The sequence below is a fragment of the Dipodomys spectabilis genome, unplaced genomic scaffold (genome assembly GCF_019054845.1).
Source record: "Dipodomys spectabilis isolate Male_0828 unplaced genomic scaffold, ASM1905484v1 ptg000053l, whole genome shotgun sequence".
In the NCBI taxonomy this organism is placed as follows: Eukaryota; Metazoa; Chordata; class Mammalia; order Rodentia; family Heteromyidae; genus Dipodomys; species Dipodomys spectabilis.
The window spans coordinates 13,595,804-13,617,081 of NW_024870730.1; the positions used below are offsets into that span (position 1 = coordinate 13,595,804).

At 40.7% G+C, this 21,278-nt stretch overlaps 1 pseudogene; it reads right to left on the minus strand.

The window, feature by feature from the left end:
* Positions 1-684: 684 nt before the first annotated feature.
* On the minus strand, positions 685-797 carry LOC122107816 (annotated as a pseudogene).
* Positions 798-21,278: the final 20,481 nt, after the last annotated feature.

Sequence of the window (21,278 nt, forward strand, 5' to 3'; positions counted from 1 at the left end):
ATTTACTTGTAACCTACAATTTTGTTATTCCATATGAAATTCATTTTCCTTTCTTTAAAAAGATTTGAGTTTTTGTGTTACCTATTTTTAGTCTATGCTTACTAGTTCTCATTAGAAAAATTGGAATATATTTCTTTTTTTTGTAATTCAACAGCTTTATTCTAATAGATAGGAGTTCCAGCAGCTCATGAACTGCATAGATAACTCCTGTGCATTACCTAGGTGTCTCAGTCCTCAAAAGTGGTTCCTGTATCTTAACTTTGTTTTAATCTCAGGATTAGTATACAATTGTGTTTTTCTTATATAAAAATGCATTTCTTGAAATAGCAATGATTAATTATGAATATTTATAATTACTTTATGTTAAATGTAAATGATACAGAATACTTTCTTTTCTTTTCTTTTCTTTCTATTTTGTTTTTTTTTGTGTGTGTCAGCCCTAGGGCTTGAACTCAAGGCCTGGGACTGTACCGGCTGGATCTCCTTGGAGGAAATTTGCCTCAAATACTCTCTTTTAAATAGTTACATAATGCTGTGTAACATCTATGCTATGATCAGGTATTCATTTTCCTCCCAGTGCTTGTTTGCCAGCAAAAATAATTTTTTTTGCTTTTATATCAACTTTATTCTCAGAGCAACCTGTGTGAGTTATCAAAACCCCACATTGCCAATTGTTGATGGAATCATATTCCTTCTTACATGTAGCAAAATCTCATATGTAGCAAAAGAGGATTTCCTGTTTGTACCTCTCTGTAAGGCTTTGTGACAAATTAAACAATGACATATACACAAGTGCTCTTATTTATTTTTTGCCAATCCTGGGGCTTGAACTCAGGGCCTGTGTGCTGTCCCTGCGCCTCTTTGTATTCAAGGTTGGTGATATACCATTTGCGCCACAGCACCACTTCTGGCTTTTTCTGAGTAGTTTTTTGGAGATAAGGGTCTTACTGACTTTCCTTTCCTAGGCTGGCTTTGAACTTCGATCCTCAGATCTCAGCCTCCAGAATAGCTAGGATTACAGGTGTAAAGCACTGGTGCCCAGCTCAAAAGTAATTTTTATATTTGAACTGATATTTTATTTTAGAAAGATAGATGTCCTAAAGTCAAAATGATTGAGAAAATATATGTAAATATAATAAAATATAATCTATAAAACTAATTGTTATACAATTAATAGCTGTTGTCATATGCCTTTTCAAATGTCTGAGGCAACTCACAGTCCTACTAGCATAGTGATTTTGACCATCTTTTGATGTTTATCAGCTATTTGTAGCTCCTCATTTATGAATGGCTTATTCAGAGTCTTCGACCATTTTCTTCTTTTAAAGTTTTGTTCTGTGTTCTATCCGTTTTCAGGGTCTAGGTATTAGTATTATTAACTATTTGTGATAACTATTTTTTCCAATCTTTTATTTGCTTCTGTATTTTATAATATTTTATACCTGAGCTTTCATGCTGTCAAGCATACATATTACTTTGTAATATTTTCTGTACTTCGTAATATTTTTTACTTGAATTTTTATGCTGTCAAGTATATCTTTTCATTTATGGCTTTGAAGCTTCCTGATTTTATTAAGATCTCTACTTTTTTGTAAAAAGCCAAAGAACAAATGTGTCAGGCTTTGTGGGAGTCTATGGTTTCTGTCTCAAGTTCTCATTTCTATCATTGTAGCTTGAAATCAACTGTAGATGCCAGCTAACAAAGCAAATGTAGCTGTGTTCCAATAAAACTTTATTTACAAAAGCAGGTGAAGCCTGCTGACTGCATTTTGTTGATTTTTGTATTCATGCATAAGTCAGATGGTAAAAATCCTTTGTTCGTATTTTCCAAAAGTTCTCAATTAGCTGAATAAAAGCAAAATTACACCTGGTTTGACCCTCTGTACTTCTATACTTCATCTTCTGTAACTTCTTGCTCAATCTCCCCCAGTTACACCAGCCTCCTCTCGTTCCTTGACAGATTCCAATTCCAGGCTTGCCCTTTCTCTGCTCATTTTTTTCCATTTGTCTACAATGATCACCCAGACAGCAGCAGAGGTCTCTTCCTCAGGTCATTTAAAGTATCAGGGAACCCTTTGCTAGGCTACATTATTTAAAACTTAATCGTTGTCCTGCCAGACACTTTCTGCTCTTCTCTTCTTTTTTCTTTTTGTCAGACATGGGGCTTGAACTCAGGGCCTGAGTGCTGTCCCTAAGCTCTTTTGCTCAGGTTAGTGCTCTACCACTTTGAGTCACAGTTCCACTCCCTTGTTTTTTGTGGTTAATTGAAGATAAGAGTCTTATGGATTTCCTGCCCAGGCAGGCTTCAAACTAGGATCCTCAGATCTTAGCCTTCTGAGTAGCTAGGTTTACAGGGGTGAGCCGCCAGCACATGCCTACTTTCTACTATTTTTGCTGTCTTTTTTCCCTTTTAATTCACAGCTGTATTTCATTTATTTATAATATTAACCATGAATCCTCAGCCCAAAATGTGTCTAGAATATAGCCAATTTTTGTTTATTTTGTACAATAGAGAGGGAATACTGAAAATGTACACCTTCATGAGGGAAGGCCTTGCAAGTGAGAGCTCACTGATTGGCTCAAGATTTTAGGACCAACCAACCATCCGCAGGCTGTGGAAGTATACCTACAGATAATTTTATAACTTAATGACCAGACTGGCCACTAGTTCATAAGAGGTATTTTTTGCTTTTATGGTTCTTTAGCAAGTCTAGTAATTAAGCTAACTTATGGAAGGAAAGAGCTTTATCTCTAAGGAACTCCTTTCTTCTAAGAAGAACTTAATATTTCTTCAAATCTTTGAGATGATCTCTGTACTTTCAAACTAAACCTAGCATTAATACCATAAAGTCTATGAACATATTTTCTATTTCATGTGATAGTTTGACTTGAGGAGGAATGCACATGTTAAGACAAGATATCTCTCCAAATTCTAGTTCTCTAATATCTTAAGAATACCTTACTTCTCTATTTACTATACTTGTTTTGAATCCAAAAGAGCAAGTTCTTAGCCACAATAGGAATAAACAAATCAAGAAGACAGATGATATCCCATTAATCTTATGATCTAAGGTGAACTACCTCAATCAACAATTAAAGTCCATATTATATGAAAAGAATAGATATAAATACCATTCTCTTTACACAAACAATTACAATTTTGGTACAATGAAAAACAAAATTTGTGTCCTAAATTAACTGAGAAAGCAGATATTTTTTTCCTGTCAGAGGAGAGATAATAAATATTTTAGGTTTGATTGGCTATATAGTCTCTGTAACTATTCAACTCTGCTTTCATAGAAAACCAGCCCTAGAGCTGGTGAATGGGTAGGATTTTGTTTCAATAAAAACTTTATTCACAAAAACAGGCAGTGGCCAGATTGTGTCTTTGGGCTACAGATTTCTAATACCTGCTCTATAATAAAGGTGTTCCATAGACTCTGAGGATGCATTGGACTTCAGTAGACAAGGTCAGAGAATGGGTACACAATCAATGGAGTTAGAGAGTGCATTCATGGCCCATCAGGACCTATAAAACAAGTGTTTGTGAGAAACAGCTCACATTTTGCCTTAAAGAAGTGGCTGTAAAGATGGAAGTAATATCTAAGATCAGGAAGGCAAGAGACAGGGGTCGGCAGCTGAGGTTGGATTCCCCATCCGATTTCCTTGTTGCTAGGAGGATCATGTTGCTAATTATAGTGTCCTGGAACTCTCTTCCATCCCACTCTTTCTCTGGGAGTGATGGATTATGAATAACACCAAAAAGTGCATTTTTCCCAATTGTTTCCCCAGGGAAGATCCCCAAAAGGAACTGTCACAGGAGAATTCAAGCATGACAGTATTTTTCTCATTAAGGATTCCCAAGAGTTTGGGAATAATCTGCTGTTTACAGTCACTGCTAACCTTGACTCCGTTGAGGGATACTAATGGGCTCTCTGCCTCCCTTTAGGTAGAAGAAGAAAGAAAAGCACGAATTAGCCACTGATACGAAGATGGTCTTAGGACACACAGGGGCAAGAGAAGGCCAGAGATTGGTCCCCAGGGACTCTCTGAAATGCCAGGGGCAAAGACAACCGTGACTGCTTCGTGTTTATGATTCTTGGCCTTGGATCCATGCTGGGCACATGGCATGCCCTTAGTGCTATTCAAAGCCTGCATAAACATCCTACGTTATGTTCTATGTCTCTTCCCGGTGAGTAGATTGTAAACTGGGATATCAGATACTCTGTCTTTCCCTTGTTTTACTTCTGCTAATGGAGGGCTAAGGATTCAGGACAGGGAACACTCAGTGAATCTATGATTTTCATTTTTTAGTTACTGAGCGGCCTCTCTGGCCGGCTCTGAATGAGACTGCATAGGCTGAGCTGCCCACTCAAGCTGGCTGCACCAAGCATGTGCCAATGTGCCCTGCTCTCTGCTTTCCCTTCAGCTTGTCTTCCAGCTCAAAGGGCCCACGACACTCCCTGCTTCGCTCTGTTCCTCCACATGAGAGATGGGAAAAGTGAACCCTGACACTACAGAGTTTCCACAGTGCTCTGAAATTCTTATATGAAAGGATTTAGGCAAGACACGTGCACAGTCATATGTGAGTGTTGTAAGCTTTTATTTCAGAACCTTTGCACTTGAGAGTTTCGGTGGGGGAAATAAAGCCATTTCAGGGACAGAAAACATCAGCTCTCAGGAAAGCTAAGAATAAGGAAAGTTCCTTCTGGTGTCTCCTTGTCAGCAGGGTGCAGAGCACAACTACACTTGCCTCAGGTAGATAAGAGCCCAGATGTTCAGCATCCTAGGCCTAATCTTTCTTCTCCTTGTAGGGAGCTCCAAATGGCCTGGCACCAATGATTGGCACCATTCATCCACAGCTACAGGGCAGCCAACCCCACTCAAGAGGTCCTCCATGCAAAATGGGGAAATAAACATCTTACAACATGTAACATTTTTGTGTGTGTTGGTACTGGGGTTTGAACACAGGCCCAGGGTGCTGATGCTCTGCTTTTTCACTCGAAGCTGGCACTCTACCATTTGAGCCACAGCTCCACTGGTAGCTTTTTGCTGGCTAATTGGAGATAAGAGTCTCACAGACTTACCTGCCGATGCTGGCTTTGAATCACATTCTCAGCTTCCTGAGTAATTAGCATTATAAGCATAAGCCAACAGTGCCTGTCAGAGCATGTAATCTTCAGCTATAACTGTGAAAAATAACACTTATGGTAGAATATAAATGTCACTTGTGCTTTTTTACCTTTATCTTGAGAAAGCCAGAAAGCATGTACAAGTATGAAGGGCAGAGGCTTGGGTTAGTTGGTGGTCAGTGGATGGAGCTTTCCTTTCCAGTTACCTCCTTAGGTTTATAACTTCTCTTACCTCTTCTTTCAGCGGATCTCTTTGCAATAAGGTTTCCTCTTCAAGGGAAATTGACTATGTTTCTAAAAGATATGACTGAACCAGAATGGAAATTCCTAGTCTATGCATACTTTCCTTCTTCCTTACCTATCCAGAATATACTGGCCTTTGGCAAAGCATTTGTTGATGGATTCTCCTGAGCTTCCACTGCTTCAGCATGAAATGCAGTATCTGGTATCATCTGGCCCCAGTATCTCTTCATTTCTTTCTCTATCCAATCTGTTGATGACAATGACGACAATGATGATGATGATGATGACAACGATGACGACAATGATGATGATGGCGATGACAATGATGATAACGACAACAATGATGATAATGTAGTTGTACAAAGGGGCTACAATTCTGTAAGTCAGATTATGAGTGTAATACTTGTTGGTCAAGGCTACTCTTTCCCATTCTTCCCCATTTCCTTCCTTCTGTCCCTACGGTCAAGTCACATAGCTTATTATTTTTTTGTGGGGGGGTCCGGTTGTGGGGCCTTAACTCTGAGCCTGGGCACTGTCCCTCAGCTCTTCAGCTCAAGGCTAGCACTCTACCACTTGAGCCACAGCACCACTTCCGGCTTTTTTCTTTTTGCTTATGTGGTGCTGAGGAATCGAACCCAGGGCCTCATGCATGCAAGGCAAGCGCTCTACCACTGAGCCACCTTCCCAGCCCCACATAGCTTATTTTTTTACATGAATATAATAGCTTACATTTGCTCACTCTTTCTTCCTCCATTTTGGTGCCCCTTCCCCCATTGCCAGCCCTCTAAAACCTGTTTCCACTTCCTGCAATTTGTTTCAATAAACCATACACTAGTTGTTCAAAAGGGTTATGCTTTGGATTCTTCCCCTACGTATGCCCTCTTCTAGTCAGTTTGTTTGTGTATTGAGCCCTGTATATGTTATCATGCATAGCTGTATTTTATATTTAGCTTCCCCATATGAGAGAAAAGATGTATCATTTGTCTCTCTGAGCCTGGCTTACTTCACTTAAGATGATTTGTTCTATGTCTATCCCTTTCCCTGCAAATGACATTCTTTCTAATGGATGAATAAAATCTTATTTTGAGTAAGTTCTTAATTCATAGTGATACTGAAAATTAACATGTGCATTGATTGAAATTTCACTCAGAATTATAACAGGATTTGGTAAGTATGTAGAGGTTAGAGGAAAGGAATTGACACATGATTTTTTTATTCATAAGAAGAAATCAGTGGAAATTCTCAAGGAAACTTAGAAGATTAACAATGAAGTGAACTCATATTGAGAAAAATTAAATTAGGTAATGACGGTGATAAAAATGGACTCACTATTGTGTTCTTTATAGACAAATGGGTCACTGGAACATAATAAGAAACATTACAAATAGATCCAATATAATTAAGGAATTTGAGATCTAATAAAGGATACCTTTCATTTTAGTGGGATAATTGTCGACTATTTAATGACTGGTATTAAAAACTGGCTATCCACTTGAGAAAAAGGATTTTTTAAATTTATCACATATTTACCATTTATGGTGCTCTTCATTCCTTTGTGTAGATCCAAATTTCCATCTGGTATCAGTTTTCTTCTGCCAGAAGAACTTCCGTTAGCATTTTTGTTAAAGATATGTTGGTGATGAATTTTTTCTGCTTTTCTTTGCCTGGAAAAGCTTTTATTTCACTTTTGGCTTCGAAAGGAAGAATAGTAATTGCCAACAAGCAGAACCCAGAGTAGGTAAATGTTATCATTGCCTCGGCTTACAAGTTTTTGGCTACAGAACTGGGAAGAGAAGCACAAAGGAAAAAATCCCAGATGGAGGAGATTAGCCAAGAGAGAGAATTCTAAAGACATACATTGGACTTTCTTAAGCCTTTAGCTGAATACCGATTGGCAAGTGTAAGCTAACAAATGGCCTAAGACCAGAGAAAGCATCCAGGATTAATGAAAATCCTGGCTACTGCTTACTGTCTCTACAAATCTGATTGGAAAACGTAATTCACAAGGCATCAAGTTGAGTACTGAGAGAGAAGCCATAGAAATGTCTGCTCTAGATTAAATGTTGCTCTGGACCCATTTAACAAGTCATGAAAAACAAGAGCCAAGAAGATTAAACATTTTTGAAGGAACTTATGCATCTTAGAATAAAAGTAATCAAGAATATTTATAGGAGCCTGGCACCGATGGCTCATGCCTGTAATCCTAGCTACTCAGGAGGCTAAGATCTGAGGATCATGGTTCAAAGCTAGCCTGGGCAGGAAAGTCCATGAGACTCTTATCTCTGATAAACCACTAGAAAACTGGAAGTGGTGCTGTGGCTCAAGTGGTAGAGTGTTCGCCTTGAGCTGAAGAGCACAGGGATAGTGCCCAAGCCCAGAGTTCAAGCCTCATGACTGACAAAAAAAAAAGAAGAATATTTATAGGAAGGTAAAAATATTCAGCATCCAAGGTATAATTCATAATATTTAGAACCTAAAGATTACTAGGCATGCCAAAATATAGGAAAATATAATTCATAATAAAGAAAAATAGAATCAACATGTAAGGACATCAAAGCAGACATTGTAACTGTAATCCAGTTGTTATAATGTGCAATCAGGTCATGAAATATGTGAGACCCAAATTTAATTTCTAGAGATGAAAATTAAAAGTTATGAAATGAAATCTGATCAGTAGATATTGCAAACAGTGGACTTGAAGACAAAGCAATAAAAACTTCACAAAATAAAACACATAACAATAAAGGCTTAAAATATTATTGATCTATAAATGAACTTCAAAGAGTCAAATATGTGGGTAATTAGAGACCTGAATGAGGTAGGGAGAATGGAAACATTTGAGTATGTAATGGATAAAATATTTTCATACTTCATGGAAACTATAAATCTGTCTAAGTCCCTCTCCAAAGCCAGCAAACTCCAACCATAAGAAATACAAAAAAATATCTAAGGCACATAGTATTCTTATTGATCAAAACCAATGATATAGAAAAAATATTAAAATTAGCCAGAAAAGAAGGCATGTGAAATAAAATGAAACAAAAAACAGCAATCTTCTTAGAACAAAACAGTAGAAAGAACTAAAAGAAGAGCTGGAGATTAAGGCCCTGAGTTCAATACTCAGTATCAACAAACAAGCAAACTAACCAGGAACAAGAGCAGAAAGAAGAATGTCTTGTTAACCTGGAATCCTATCCTTGTGTAAATAATCAATTATTAAAGAAAATATAGGCTTGATTTTAGGAATAGTTAAGTCAACCTATAAAACAAATGAAGTATCAGTCTTCCCCTCTACTAAATTTGGAATGAATTGAAAAACAAAGAGAGATTAATGCTAAGCTTTATTATTGAAGTTGATTAAAGAATTTGAGAATAGCTTAGGTCAATGACTAATTGAGTTAAGTAGTAACCCTCAATGAGACAATGTGCTTGTGCAGTAACTGTTACCTTGAACCTTGGTAATGACTACAGGGCTGGAGAGCAGAAGGCTCCCTCTCTGTGGGTACACAGATCTGAAATGATCACAAAGCCCAGATAGGCTGAGTGGAGCCAAATAGTCTCAACTGATCCTCTTGAACCCACCAATCGGATAACTCCTTCCATGGAGATGTGCGAGTGGGCAGTAAGAATCTGTTAATGTTTTAATTATCCTTTCGCTTAATGAAATCAAATAGTGGGGGCATACATAATAATAATCATAAATAATAACAATAAATGCTAATCAGTGAAAAACTCATTAAAAAAACATGTAGATGATATTAATTGGTAGTCAAGACCTTGGGGATGTTCACTTTGGATGGTCCAGAAGCAGAGCATAGGCAAAGAGTGAAGTCTAAGCTGTTTGTGTAAGAAGTGTTATAGCTCGAACATGAAATTTCCCTACTAATTTTTCTGCTGGGGGCTTTGTTGCCAGTTATGGACTTTTGGAAAGTGGTTGGCTCCTGAGGACTCTGGTTTTACCAGTGGTCTAATCCCTTGATGAGTTTATAATATGATAGCTTCCTTGGGAGGTGGTGAAAAGTAGAAGATAGGGCCTACTTGGAGGAAGTAGGCAACTGGGCCCCATGCCCTGGGAAGATGAGCCTCTCTTTAGCTCCTTCTCCTCTTTATTTTCCGGTTCATAATATGTTGTGTTCAGCCTTACCTCACTCTCTCACAGCAATGAAACCAAACCACTGTGGCCTGAAACTGCTAAAACTGAGAGCCAAACTTTGGGGAAGATGGAAGGAGTGGGGGAATTAATAAGACTTCGGGTCTGCTCCAAGCAATAGGGACAGAACAGGAATGCACTAGGAAAGGGGAAGATATACACAAAAAAAAAAAAAAAAATAAAACTGAGAGCCAGAGCTGGGCATGGTGGTGCATGCCTGGAATCTCAGCACTCAGGAGACCAAGGCAGGAGGACCATGAGTTTGAGACTAGCTTGGCCCATAGAATAAGACATGTTGCAAACAAGTAAATATACTGTGCCAGGATGAATTATGAGATAAATGATACGCAGTGAGACTAAACCAGGATATTCTGAGGAGAGGAATACCAAGGTGCAATTCCTATGGGCATTTGATCATATAAAAATACCAAAAATGAACTCTGGGAAATGGAAACAAGAGGTTTCATTCTTTGTTGCTGTTTTTTGTTTTTATTTTGTCTTTTTTATTCATATATCTGTCTTTGGGCAGATAAGGGGGCCACAGAAATGGTAGGACAAAGGGTGAACCAGTGCAGCAATGGTAGTCGCTAGACACTATATTTAAAATGAACCATACAGCTTGTGGGCGGGGACTGAAGGGGAAAACTTGGAGAGTATGAGGAAAGGGTTGCCATTTCCAAAAAGAAATATACTGTTTACCTGACTTACGCAACTGCAACCCCTCTGAACATCATCTTTACAATAACAATAATATATATATACATGAAAGAAATATCCTCTTTATCTAACTTATATAATTGTCACCTCTCTGTATACCACCTTTACAGTAACAATAAAATGCATGAAAGGCAAAATAAAAAAGAAAGCACATAACAACAACAACAAAAATCTTAACCAAAATGCGAGTTAAAAGAAAGATTTTCTCCTTTAACTTGTTGCGTCAGTTGTGCTACCACAGGGATGAGAAAGGAACATGAGAAGTGATATCCGTGAACACTAGTAAGTCATCTGGGAAGTGACTGAGAAACGAAGGATGGCAATAGCTAGCTAGCTAGCTAGATGATAGATAGAAGATAGATAGATAGATAGATAGATAGATAGATAGATAGATAGATAGATAGATAGATAGGTGTTTTTATCAAGCAACTTATCCTGAGGGCAGCTGGCATTTATTCCCACTGAGTCTCTTTAAGGAACATTCTAGAACACCTAATTTAGAGTTATCTGGGGGTGGGACGGGGGGAGTGAGGGAGCTGGGATCTGTGTGCACCAGTTACCGGTGGGAGGTTGCTTTGGGTAGCAGTTAAATTTTTGAAACTTTGAAGCCTGGCTTTCTACATGCAGAAGCCATTCTAGCAGCCTTAGGCAGTCTGTAGGTATAGATTTGGAGGGTTTGAATGTTTGAAACTGGGCTAGTAAACATGGAACTGCTGAGTGTTGAAAGTAGATGGGAGGGATCCTGAGAGCATTGATGGGAATCAAGAAATGTTACCCAATTTCATTTCTTTTAAGTGAGAGGTAACCTGACTCTAAGCCCTTGCCCAATGGACAGAGAATTTAACATGATGCAGTATTAGAGTTATTAGAGTTCTTCCTGGCCCATTGCAAGGTGGATAAAAATTACAGAAGATTCATGTAAAACAAATTGTGTGGGGAGCCGTGGTTATCACTCCATCATTGTTTGGATTAGAAAAAATATCTTTTTACTATCTTTAAGTAGTTGTACAAAGGGATTCCAATTCAACATGTCAGCGTATAAGTACATGGAATCAGTGTTATCCATTCCATTGTTCTCCTTCAGTTTTTAATGTCTGAAATCGTAGTTGAAGAGTTAAGGAATTTCTTCGCCAGGTGCACTTTGCATTGCATTCTCACTCATGCTGAGAGCAATGGAAAGCAGTAGGGTTCTTTATTTGTTGGAACCTGAAAGTTTATATCCCTTCTTCTGATTGTTACTGACATGGCTATCCATGAAATGAATTCCTTTTTTTCTTTTTTTACTCTTTGCATGGCTTTATTTTCTCTTTATAATAACCCTATGGCACGCTCACAGTGTCTTCAAGATATTTTAAACTTGCCTTATGATTTATGACTATCTTGATCCATGTCACCTATTTCAACATTCTCACCCATTCCTCTCAACCCAGGTCTTCTCTCACTCATTCGAATTTTGTAGGATGTGCATTGAATTCTTTATATATATATTATTGTTATTGTAGAGGTGATGTGCAGAGGGGTCACAGTTACATAAGTCAAGTAATAAGCACATTTCTTTTTGAACCATGTCATTCCTTCCCTTCCTCTCTCCTAGTTTGTCACTCTTATCCCCCACACACAAGTTGTGTAGTTCATTTTCCATATATTAGTGAGTACCACTACTGTATTAGTCCATCCTTTGTCTCACCTTTTCTGTGGCTCCCCTCCCCCTCTCAAAGACAAACTAATGAGCAAGACAATAGAAGACAACAAAAACAGCAACAACATTGAATTCTTGACTGCATACTCTCCCTCTTCTCCTCTTCAATAATCTACCCCTCTTCCCTTGATCCTACCCCATCCCTTTCAAGTACCCACTTCTTGGTGCTTATTTTATTGATCTTGGGCTTTACCTTTCTAAGGAATTACACTATTTGAGTTCTCCTTTGAAGGTACCATATTTCAGTTAATACATTTCAACATTAACTCTAAGCATGTCCCACTTGATTATCTCAGGGTTTAGAAAAACCAAAGCTGGGAAGACTGGCTAACTTGGGTACCCCACTCCCATCTCCTTGAAAGCAAGGGCTTACAAGAGTCTGCCTACCCAGTTAGCTTGGAAGTACAAGAGAAAAGACATGGGAGGACAGAACATAAATGAGTAATGCAACATGATTCTGTGACAATGAAGTCAGAATGAAGTAGAACAGATCCTCTCTGTGGAATGTGTTCATCGTGTGCTGGTGGCTCTCAATTAGGTCACTAAGGTGTTGCTCTTCTGCTAAACAAGCTTTCCCAAGCATGTAGATGAATTCTTACCAGGAATCAATGAAACCCCATGTGATTAAAAAATAAAAACCATGGCCTAAGCTGGGCTCTAGTGGCTCATGCCTGTAATCCTAGCTCCTCAGAAGGCAAAGAACTCAGGATTGTGGCTCAAAGCCAGCCTGGATAGGAAAGTCCCTGAGACTCCAATTAAGCACCAAAAAGCTGGAAGTAGAGCTGTGGTCAAGAGGTAGAGCATTAACCTTGAGTGCAAAAAACCACTCAGGGACAGCACCCAGGGCTTGAGTTCAGGCCCCAGAACTCACACAACCACCACCACTACCACCACCACCACCACAACCAGCCCTCCCCCCACCACAACAACCAGCCCTCCCCCCACCACAACATCCTAGTTTAATTAGTCCCACAATTATTGAAGAGCAAGTCTCATTAGATGAAGTATGCATTTTCTGGTTCTAAAATTTCATATTTTCTTTCACTTCAACTTCTTTTTTAGGCTATCACATTAAAAAAATTAACCTACATTATTTTTTTTTTTTAGTGATGCTAGGGTTTGAACTCATGCTTTCTTTACTGATACATTATTGCCAAATCACATTTTCAGCCCCCAAACTGACTTTTTTGAAGGAATAATTACCAGTTTAAACACATATTGATTCACATATAGGCAACAACAACTTGGATACAAAATTGTCCTATTATCCAAAAACTCCTCATGGTTCCCTTTGCAGTCATACCTTCCCCTAACCACTAAATCCTGGTGATCGCTTTGATGGATTCCTTTACTGTAGTTTCCTTTTATCTAGAAGGCCATTGTAATGTCCACAGAGTCAAGAAAATCCACGAAAGCATGGTTAAAGGTGACAAGGAGTTTTATTTGGCTGGCCAACCACTGCCTCGTTCTGGGAGGAGGCCCAAGAACAGCACCAATCTCCAGTGGGGCAGAGTTTATATAGGTTAGAACCACACACAGGTGCTGGTTTACAGAAGCTCAGAGATGATTTGGGGCGAGGATATTCTTTAGCTGTGGTCAAGATCAGGCAGACAGCATTCTGGAGGCCATAGATTCAGGATTGGAAATGGGGTTTATCAAGAAATGGAGAAATTGTTTACCACACCATGTCAATGCAATCGAATAACATTGCATTGGGCCTCTTTCATTGGGCGCAATGCTTTTGGAAATTCCTGTGTAATATTTTCTGTGCCAGTGGTTTCTTCTTTTTGGTTGTTGAGCAAGTCCATTGCATGCATGTAATGCATTGTGTACCCATTTATCCTCTGAAAGGACATATGAGTTGTCTCTAATTTTTGGAAATTGTGAGTTGAATCGTGACAGACATTTGTGTGAATGTACATTTTTGTTTCTCTAGGATAAACATCTAGATGCAAGATTGTTGGGCCATATGGTAGGCATATATTTATCTTTGTATGTAATTGAAAATTACTTTCCAGAGTAGCTGAGCTATTTTCTATTCTACCAGCAATGTAAGATTCAGCTTCCTCATCGGCATGTGATACTGCCAGTTTGTTTTTCAGTACTAGATGCACAGCGGTAACCTACGGTTCTCACATGGTACCTGTCTAACTTGTTCCTCTCTGACAGTAGTATCTGTCTTTTTCTTCTGGATCCATGTATGATTTCTTTTTGTCTTTGCTTTTCAGAAATTTTCATAGGGTTAAGTCCACACAGTTGTATATATGGAAATACAAAAATCCAGATACTTTGTGGATTTGTAGCTTTGGTAGATGTTATTGGCTTTAGAAAATTCTCTTGTAAAAAGTTCAAGTATTTCTTCTTCTGTCCATTTTCTAATTTCAAGATCCCAATTTTATATGTGTTGTTCTTTTATATTGTCTCACAGGTCTATTCAGGGCATTTTTCATTTCTAATACTATGCTTTTGATTTGATTCTTTGGTGTAGTTGCTTTCTCTCTGTTGAACTTGTATGCATCATCCTGCATGCTTTCTACCTTTTCCAGTGTAGTCAGGAGCTGGGCTGAGTTTGGAGTTTCCTGTTAGCCTAGGCTACCAACGTACCACAAGTGTCAACATTCTCCAGAAATAACCAGATTATAGGACGCTAGTTACCGTTTTGCCAGAGGATTTTTCTGTTTCTATTCCTTAGAGAGAACTTCTCACTTGCACTTCTTCCAGATGTTATCTCATTGTTCTTTTTACTCAAAGTTTGTTACAGAAGGGTGTGAAGGTGTGAATGCGTGTGGGGAAGAATGTTTCCTGATTCAGTCTTAGGCAGGCCCAGGGACCAGGTCTTGGTGTGTTATGTGTGTATGTGTAGGGGGCGTGGCCTTCACAAGTCATCCTGTTTTTCTTCCACTGTCAGTGCTGGTCCTAGAACAGCATCCTACCATTGCCCTGTGGGTGAGCTTTGAAAAATTATGTCCCTTTCTTGTTCATTCAATACATTTCTACCGGTGTTCCAAGATGTCCATTTTTATTGCCCCTTTGCCCCTGATAGACTGAGACTTTTTCTCAGAACAATGAGTCTGAGCAGAGTTTCAGCAAAGTCCACTTTCTCTAGGGACAAAAGCTTTCTTATGATTCTTTTCAATTTCCCCAGTAAAAATCTACAGTAAAATCTTGAGAAGGATATAGATGACTGACTCTCCAAAACCTCTATGTCTGTGAGTCCCAGGAACTTCACACGCTCACTCCACAGGAACAGGGCGTGGCACAGTGAATAAGAGATAATGTTGCTAGCCGAGAAGCCAGAGAGTTTCTGGTCTTCAGGAACTCTTTAAAACTTCAGTGAAATCATCTCTTTAGCTCATTTGGTATTTGGCAGTGCTTATCTCAGGTGAGCAAAAGTGTGGCTTGGTTTCTCCTTGAAGGAGTCCCTCTCTCCAGATTTTAGGTTGAACATTTGCCTCAGGAACTTAGGGGCTTAAATTTTCAATGTATATTTTTTCTTGTTATAAGTGTGACGGCAATGCACTCTTCCATTTCTAATGTGAAACCACAAGTATCCACTGTTTTTCTGAGAGTTGTGTTATTTCCAAGCCATGATTTTAGGACAAAAAGTAAGGGAGAGAAGATTGTGCACCTCCTTTCTCTCCTTCCTATCCCAACACCATCAATACAAGGGCATCTTTAGATCAACTCCATCTTTTCCCAACCACTTTAGTAATTTGGGTGGAATGTGGGCTGGCTTGTGGAGACTTGAGAGGTACTGAGATTTTAAGAGGTGGGGCTTAGTGGGAAGGCTTTAGGTTACTGACGGTGCTGCAGAAAAGCCCAAGGTAGTTCTCCTTGGACTTCTGGTTAGTGCTGGGTGGGGAGGGGAATCTTGTTCTAAAACCATGGCATAGCCCCACCCAGTCTCTCTGGCTTCCTATCTGGCAACATTATCTCTTATTTACTGTGCCGTGCCCTTAAATCTCCAGAGCTAAGAAATAAATAAGTAAATCTCTTTTTCTTATAAAGTTACTGGCTTCAAGTATTTCTTATAATAATGAAAGCCTAATATGCCACACTATCTCTTTCTTTTGCTTGTTTTAATAATGTTTACATTTTCCCATATATTTTTATGTGTGCCTGGCTGGTTGATTGGGTACATGCACACTCCTATCTGCATTATATCTTTATTTTTGTTAGTCGTGTGTGGCTGGCACTCAGGCACAATGAAGCAGCTTCCTGGCATCACCACAAGGTGCCCAGTCCCTGGTGGCACAGAGGTCTTGGCTGCACAGCTGTGAGAGGAAGAAGAGGTGTTGACTTGATTCTCCTGCAGAGCTAGGGGAGGGCAGATGGAGCATTCACACTTCAGGGCTTGCAGATGGAAAGCAGAGGCCCCGGGTGGCCCTGTTCTCTCGGCACTCTGATGTGCATGCATGCTTTCTTTACCATTATGAGAGAGGCAAGTGCATGTGCACACACCCAAACGTGCCCATCTCTCCACAAATAGCAATTTCTGAATGACCTTCCTGCTTTGCCTTTGGCCCAGTGAGGAGCAAAACCGAACTTGGTCTGCCGTTTGTTAAAAATTGAAACAATCTTTATAGATTTCTTCCCAATACCAAAAGGAATATATGATCATGGCAAAAAAAAAAAAAAATCAAACAAAACAAAAATATACGGAAGTCTGTTTTCTTTTCCTTCCCTATTCCAATCAGAACTACTGTATAGATTTGGCATATCCTCTCCTGTGATTTTGTTTTTTAGAGTTCTATGCAAGAGAGAATGTGTTTTCAGCTTTGAAAAGTCAGGCTAATCCACTTGACAAGTAGGAGGAAGTAGGTTACTAGAGGTTGCTTTCTTTTCTCTTGGCAGCTCAAGGCTTGCTGCTGCGATGAGTGGCGAGCCAGAAAGAAGGGGGGGTATGTGCAAAAGTAACAAAATGAAACTGCCAGTAACTCAGGGGAGGGGGCACTCTTGAGTTTATGGGAGACTGCACATAGGCCTGTCAGCAGGGAGCATGATTGCAGGCCAGCCCAGAGCCTGCAGGAACAGAGCATTCTCTGCAAAAGGGGCACCTCTTTGCTCCATGTGATGCTGTCTAGGGGTACAGATTCTTTGTCTCTACCCATTAAAGAATTAAAAGACAGGAAAGAGTTTAAAGTAAACAGAGGAAGTTTATTTGAAAGTGAAAAGGAAAGCAGTGAAAGAAAAGTAGTGTCTCCTTTTGGAGAGAGGGCTTCCAAGAGGAGTCCAATGGAGTCTTCTTGGAGGATGATTCTATAGTTCAGAGTTTTCCCCATACCTCCTCCCTGGTGTCCTACACTGATTGCTTGATGGCTTGGGTATATGCCACCCTGGCTTTTTTCATTGGTTGAGCAGGCACCCAGTGCATTGTGGGAAGAAGAAGCATTTGAACAGTAACTCACAGCATTACTGGAAGCAGCATTTGAGCAGGAGCCCAAGGCACTATGGGAACAAGAAGCACCATGATGGGCCATGTATTAGCTGCCACATTTCAACTATGTCACCTTTAATCTCTATCTACCTAATAGTACCCCTTTCTTTCCCTCACATGCAGACCTTTCTTCACTGTGTTAGTCCCCTGGATGTCTGCAAGCCCTGACCTTTGCATTTACAAGAACTGTAGTTCTTCCTAGCTGTCCCAGTGCTACAAAGGTCATTTTTCTCCTGTTTCCTTTTCAGTGGTTCTGGCCCTCCTGACAGCAGGAGAGCTGGCCTTCCCTTTGATCTGGAAATCAGGGACTCCTCTGGGAATTTGCTTGTCACTGGCAAATGTGTATTTCTGTCATGTCTGCCTGCCTAAGGAGGGTATAGGTAAGACTGTCAATGTCAGTCACTTCTGTGCAGGAACTGTATTCTCAATAAAATTGCAGGTTGAGGAGATGGGAGTTGGGCAGGTGATTTCCCAATTTTTTGCACTTACAAAGCATTGCCTAGCCCTACTACCGCTCTTACTAGACTAAGAACTCATACTAATCCCAAATTGGAGCTCTGATAGGAGAGATGGCTTTTTAGATTAATCTATGGTATGTTTCTAATATTAACAACACAAAGAGATCAGCTTGACTCAGGAATGCACATCTTGAATAAGGCCTGAGATAAGCCTAAGTCCCTAAATGAAGCAAAGATATGACTTCCTGGAGAAAAAAAATGATTATCTCAGATTCACCTAGGAGAGGCAAATGGTTGTAATGTTAACTGAGAGATTATGCCCTTTCTCCACCTTATGCTTTATCTCCACAGCAGGCCTCTCTACTCAATTACTCTGGCTCTTTAATGTGACTAATAATTATAGTGTTGATTCTATGTTGGGCAGTGACTGGATCTCTAGCCTTCCTTCCATCTGGTGAGATTCACTCTGAGCTGGAGCTCCCGCTGACTAACTGCAAAAGAAAGAAGTCTCACTGGTAGAGATTAATCCTCCCATCAGCCTTGCGAGAAAGGGCCTCAGACCCCGCAGACCCTGCTTGGATTTACTCAGCATGTGACTGACTTTATTAAACCATCCTTGGCCAACTAGACAAAAGGAAACAAGCATGGCTTTCTTCTAAAACAACCCTGCGCCATGTATGTATATTAGCCAGCTGAGAGCCATAAGTTCAGGATCAAATTGGCTTTTCTCAAATGTAATGTTTGCAATGTAGGGACATTCATCTGTTGTGAGGTGTTGTGGGCTTTATGATGCTCCCAGCTTCCAAATAAATTATATGTTCATATCCTAATCCCCAGAGCTGTATTTCTTCATATAACCAAAGGCTGTGGTGACTAAGGTAATGTTTTTCAGAGGAGGAGTTTACTCATGATTATCCAGTGGACCCCAAATATAATCACATTGTCCTTACTGGGAAGGCAGAGGGAGCTCTGCAACAAAACCATGAGAAGGAGGCGATGTGGAGATGGAGTCAGAGACTGTACATCTTGGTCACACATTCCCTCTCATTGCTGTGACTGTCATCGCATAAGTATGGGTAGGTGGCTTCGACTTGTGAGAAGAAGGAATTTCTCTTAGTCTGGGTGAAGAAGAAGACACATAGTTTCAGGACATTGTTAGGCAGGGTAGGTGGAGTATCTCACAACAAAGGTTGGTGTATTCTACATGTTATATAGCTACCATGAACTGCAATGGTGGTGGTGGATGTCACCGTCATTTAGCTTTGGAAGGAAGGAATATTCCTGGCCATTGAAACAAGGAAGAAGAGAATGGAACACATGCATGGGCTTCCCACTGTCGCTACCCAGTAGTGACCCACAGCACAGTCTCCTAACAGCCTGCTAGCACTCCTGAACACAGGGCTGTGCTTAACGGGGAATAGCAGAGAAGGGTCAAGAGTCAACAGATGACTTGATGTGTGTTACTATCAAAAAGAGAAGAGTTCATGTGGACTGGGCCTGAAGGGCCATTGGTTGGAGGGAGCCATGGTGACTAAGAGTCCCTGTCCTGGTTCTCTGGTCTATACATCTACTGCCTTTCTCTGATGCAACTCACAGATCTTTCCCCAGCTTTACTCTGACCAGGAAGAGCAGCTTGATCAGCTGGACTGGCCGTCACCACTGTGTTTTGTGCAGAACACTCACATGGTCACTTGATGTTGAAAGCACCCTTCCCGGAAAACCACATGGACACAGTCATGTACAGGAAAAGGAGTTGATTGCCAGCCGAGGCTGACAAGGCCACCTGGGAGAGGGAGAAATGGTGTCTATTTTCCAAAGGCATCCTTACACTATCCACCAGGGCTAGAGAGGGGAAGTACTCGTGTGCATAGCTGTGGACACTGGAAACAGCTCATAGGCAGGGTGGAGTTTAGGTCTGGGTGGAGAGCTGGAATGATGACCAGTCTGGAGAGACCTGCGCAGAGGCAGGGAGAGTTCTCTTCTCTTTGTGAAGGGCAGGGTGAAGTTCAGGTCTGGGTGGAGGGTGTTCCCATGATGCAGCTGGGACATAGGGGTAACATGCGGCTCAGGGAAGTGAAGTGGGAGGAACGGCCAGGGCTGAAGGCCAGTTGAAGTAGGCCTGGCCAGATCAATTGGTTTTGTGGGAAGTGTTGAGGACCTTAGATAAAGGATGTGCTAACAGATGTCATTTGAACTAGGACAAGGGCGACCCAATGTCTTCTATGAGCAGAGGCTTATGGCAGATCAATGCCATCCCAGACAAAATGGCAAAATGCACCAGACAACATGCCAAAATAGGGTTGGGCATAGAGATTCTGAGATCAGCTTAGGCCAGGGACCAACCTGAGGTTCTGTGGAACAGTGACAGTACAATGACTCCATGTGGGTGGGCTGCCCTCCTCTGACTGTGGCTCTGCACCTCCACATTGTTCTGGAAGCCAAGGATCTGGGCTCATGCTCATAGCAGCCATCAGGGGCTGCTTCTGTGTGATCAAGTCTGGGCCTTAAACTGCTCCCTATTCTATCAGCTAGTCAGAGCAGGCATTACCAGGTCAGGTCCACAAGCAGCTCAACTGGATCACCATCAGCTTCCATGATTTCGGGGCAGAAATATACTGGACAAAGTTGCAGGGCAACTGTCATACATAGCATTGCAGTTGTTAGAGAAGTTTTTAAAGCCGGGCACTGGTGGCTCAGGCCTGTAATCCTACCTACTCAGGAGGCTGAGATCTGAGGATCGTGGTTCAAAGCTAGTCTGGGCAGGAAAGTTCGTGAGACTCTATCTCCAATAAACCACTAGAAAGGTGGAAGTGGCACTGTGGCTCAAGCGGTAGAATGCTTGCCTTGAGCTGAAGAGTGCAGGGACAGCACCCAAGTCCAGAGTTCAAGCCCCATGACCAACCAAAAAAAAAAGGAGAGAAGTTTTTTGAATGAGACGACTTTATGAGAGCCTATTTGTGGGGCCTGTGGAGACCGTGACCTTTGTTTCTCAACTGAACCAAAGCATGTGTCCTCATGTTTCACCTGCCTTCAGGTTGTTTCTGCAGATATTTGAAACTATTGTCCTGTGGGCAACCCCTGTCCTTCCTGCCAGTTCTCTTCTGCCTCTTCTGGTGGCTTCTGCTGCTGCTGCTATAAGTCTTTCCTCTTCCGCACCCACCTCAGGTATGCTCCTGGTATCTGGTTCTAGGGTGTCTGTCCTTCCCCATCCTATAAGAACAGTTCTGTCTGCTACAGAAAAGGGAAAGTTGACAGGATAAAATATGCTTGCAAAGAAAGAATAATACTATGTCCTTTGCAGGGAAATGGATGGACCTAGAACAAACCATGTTAAGCAAGGTAAGCCAAGCTCAGAGACAAATGGTGCATCTTTTCTTTCATAGGTGGAAGCTAGATCTAAAATATACCAGGACATGATGAACTATACAGAATTCTAGGCATT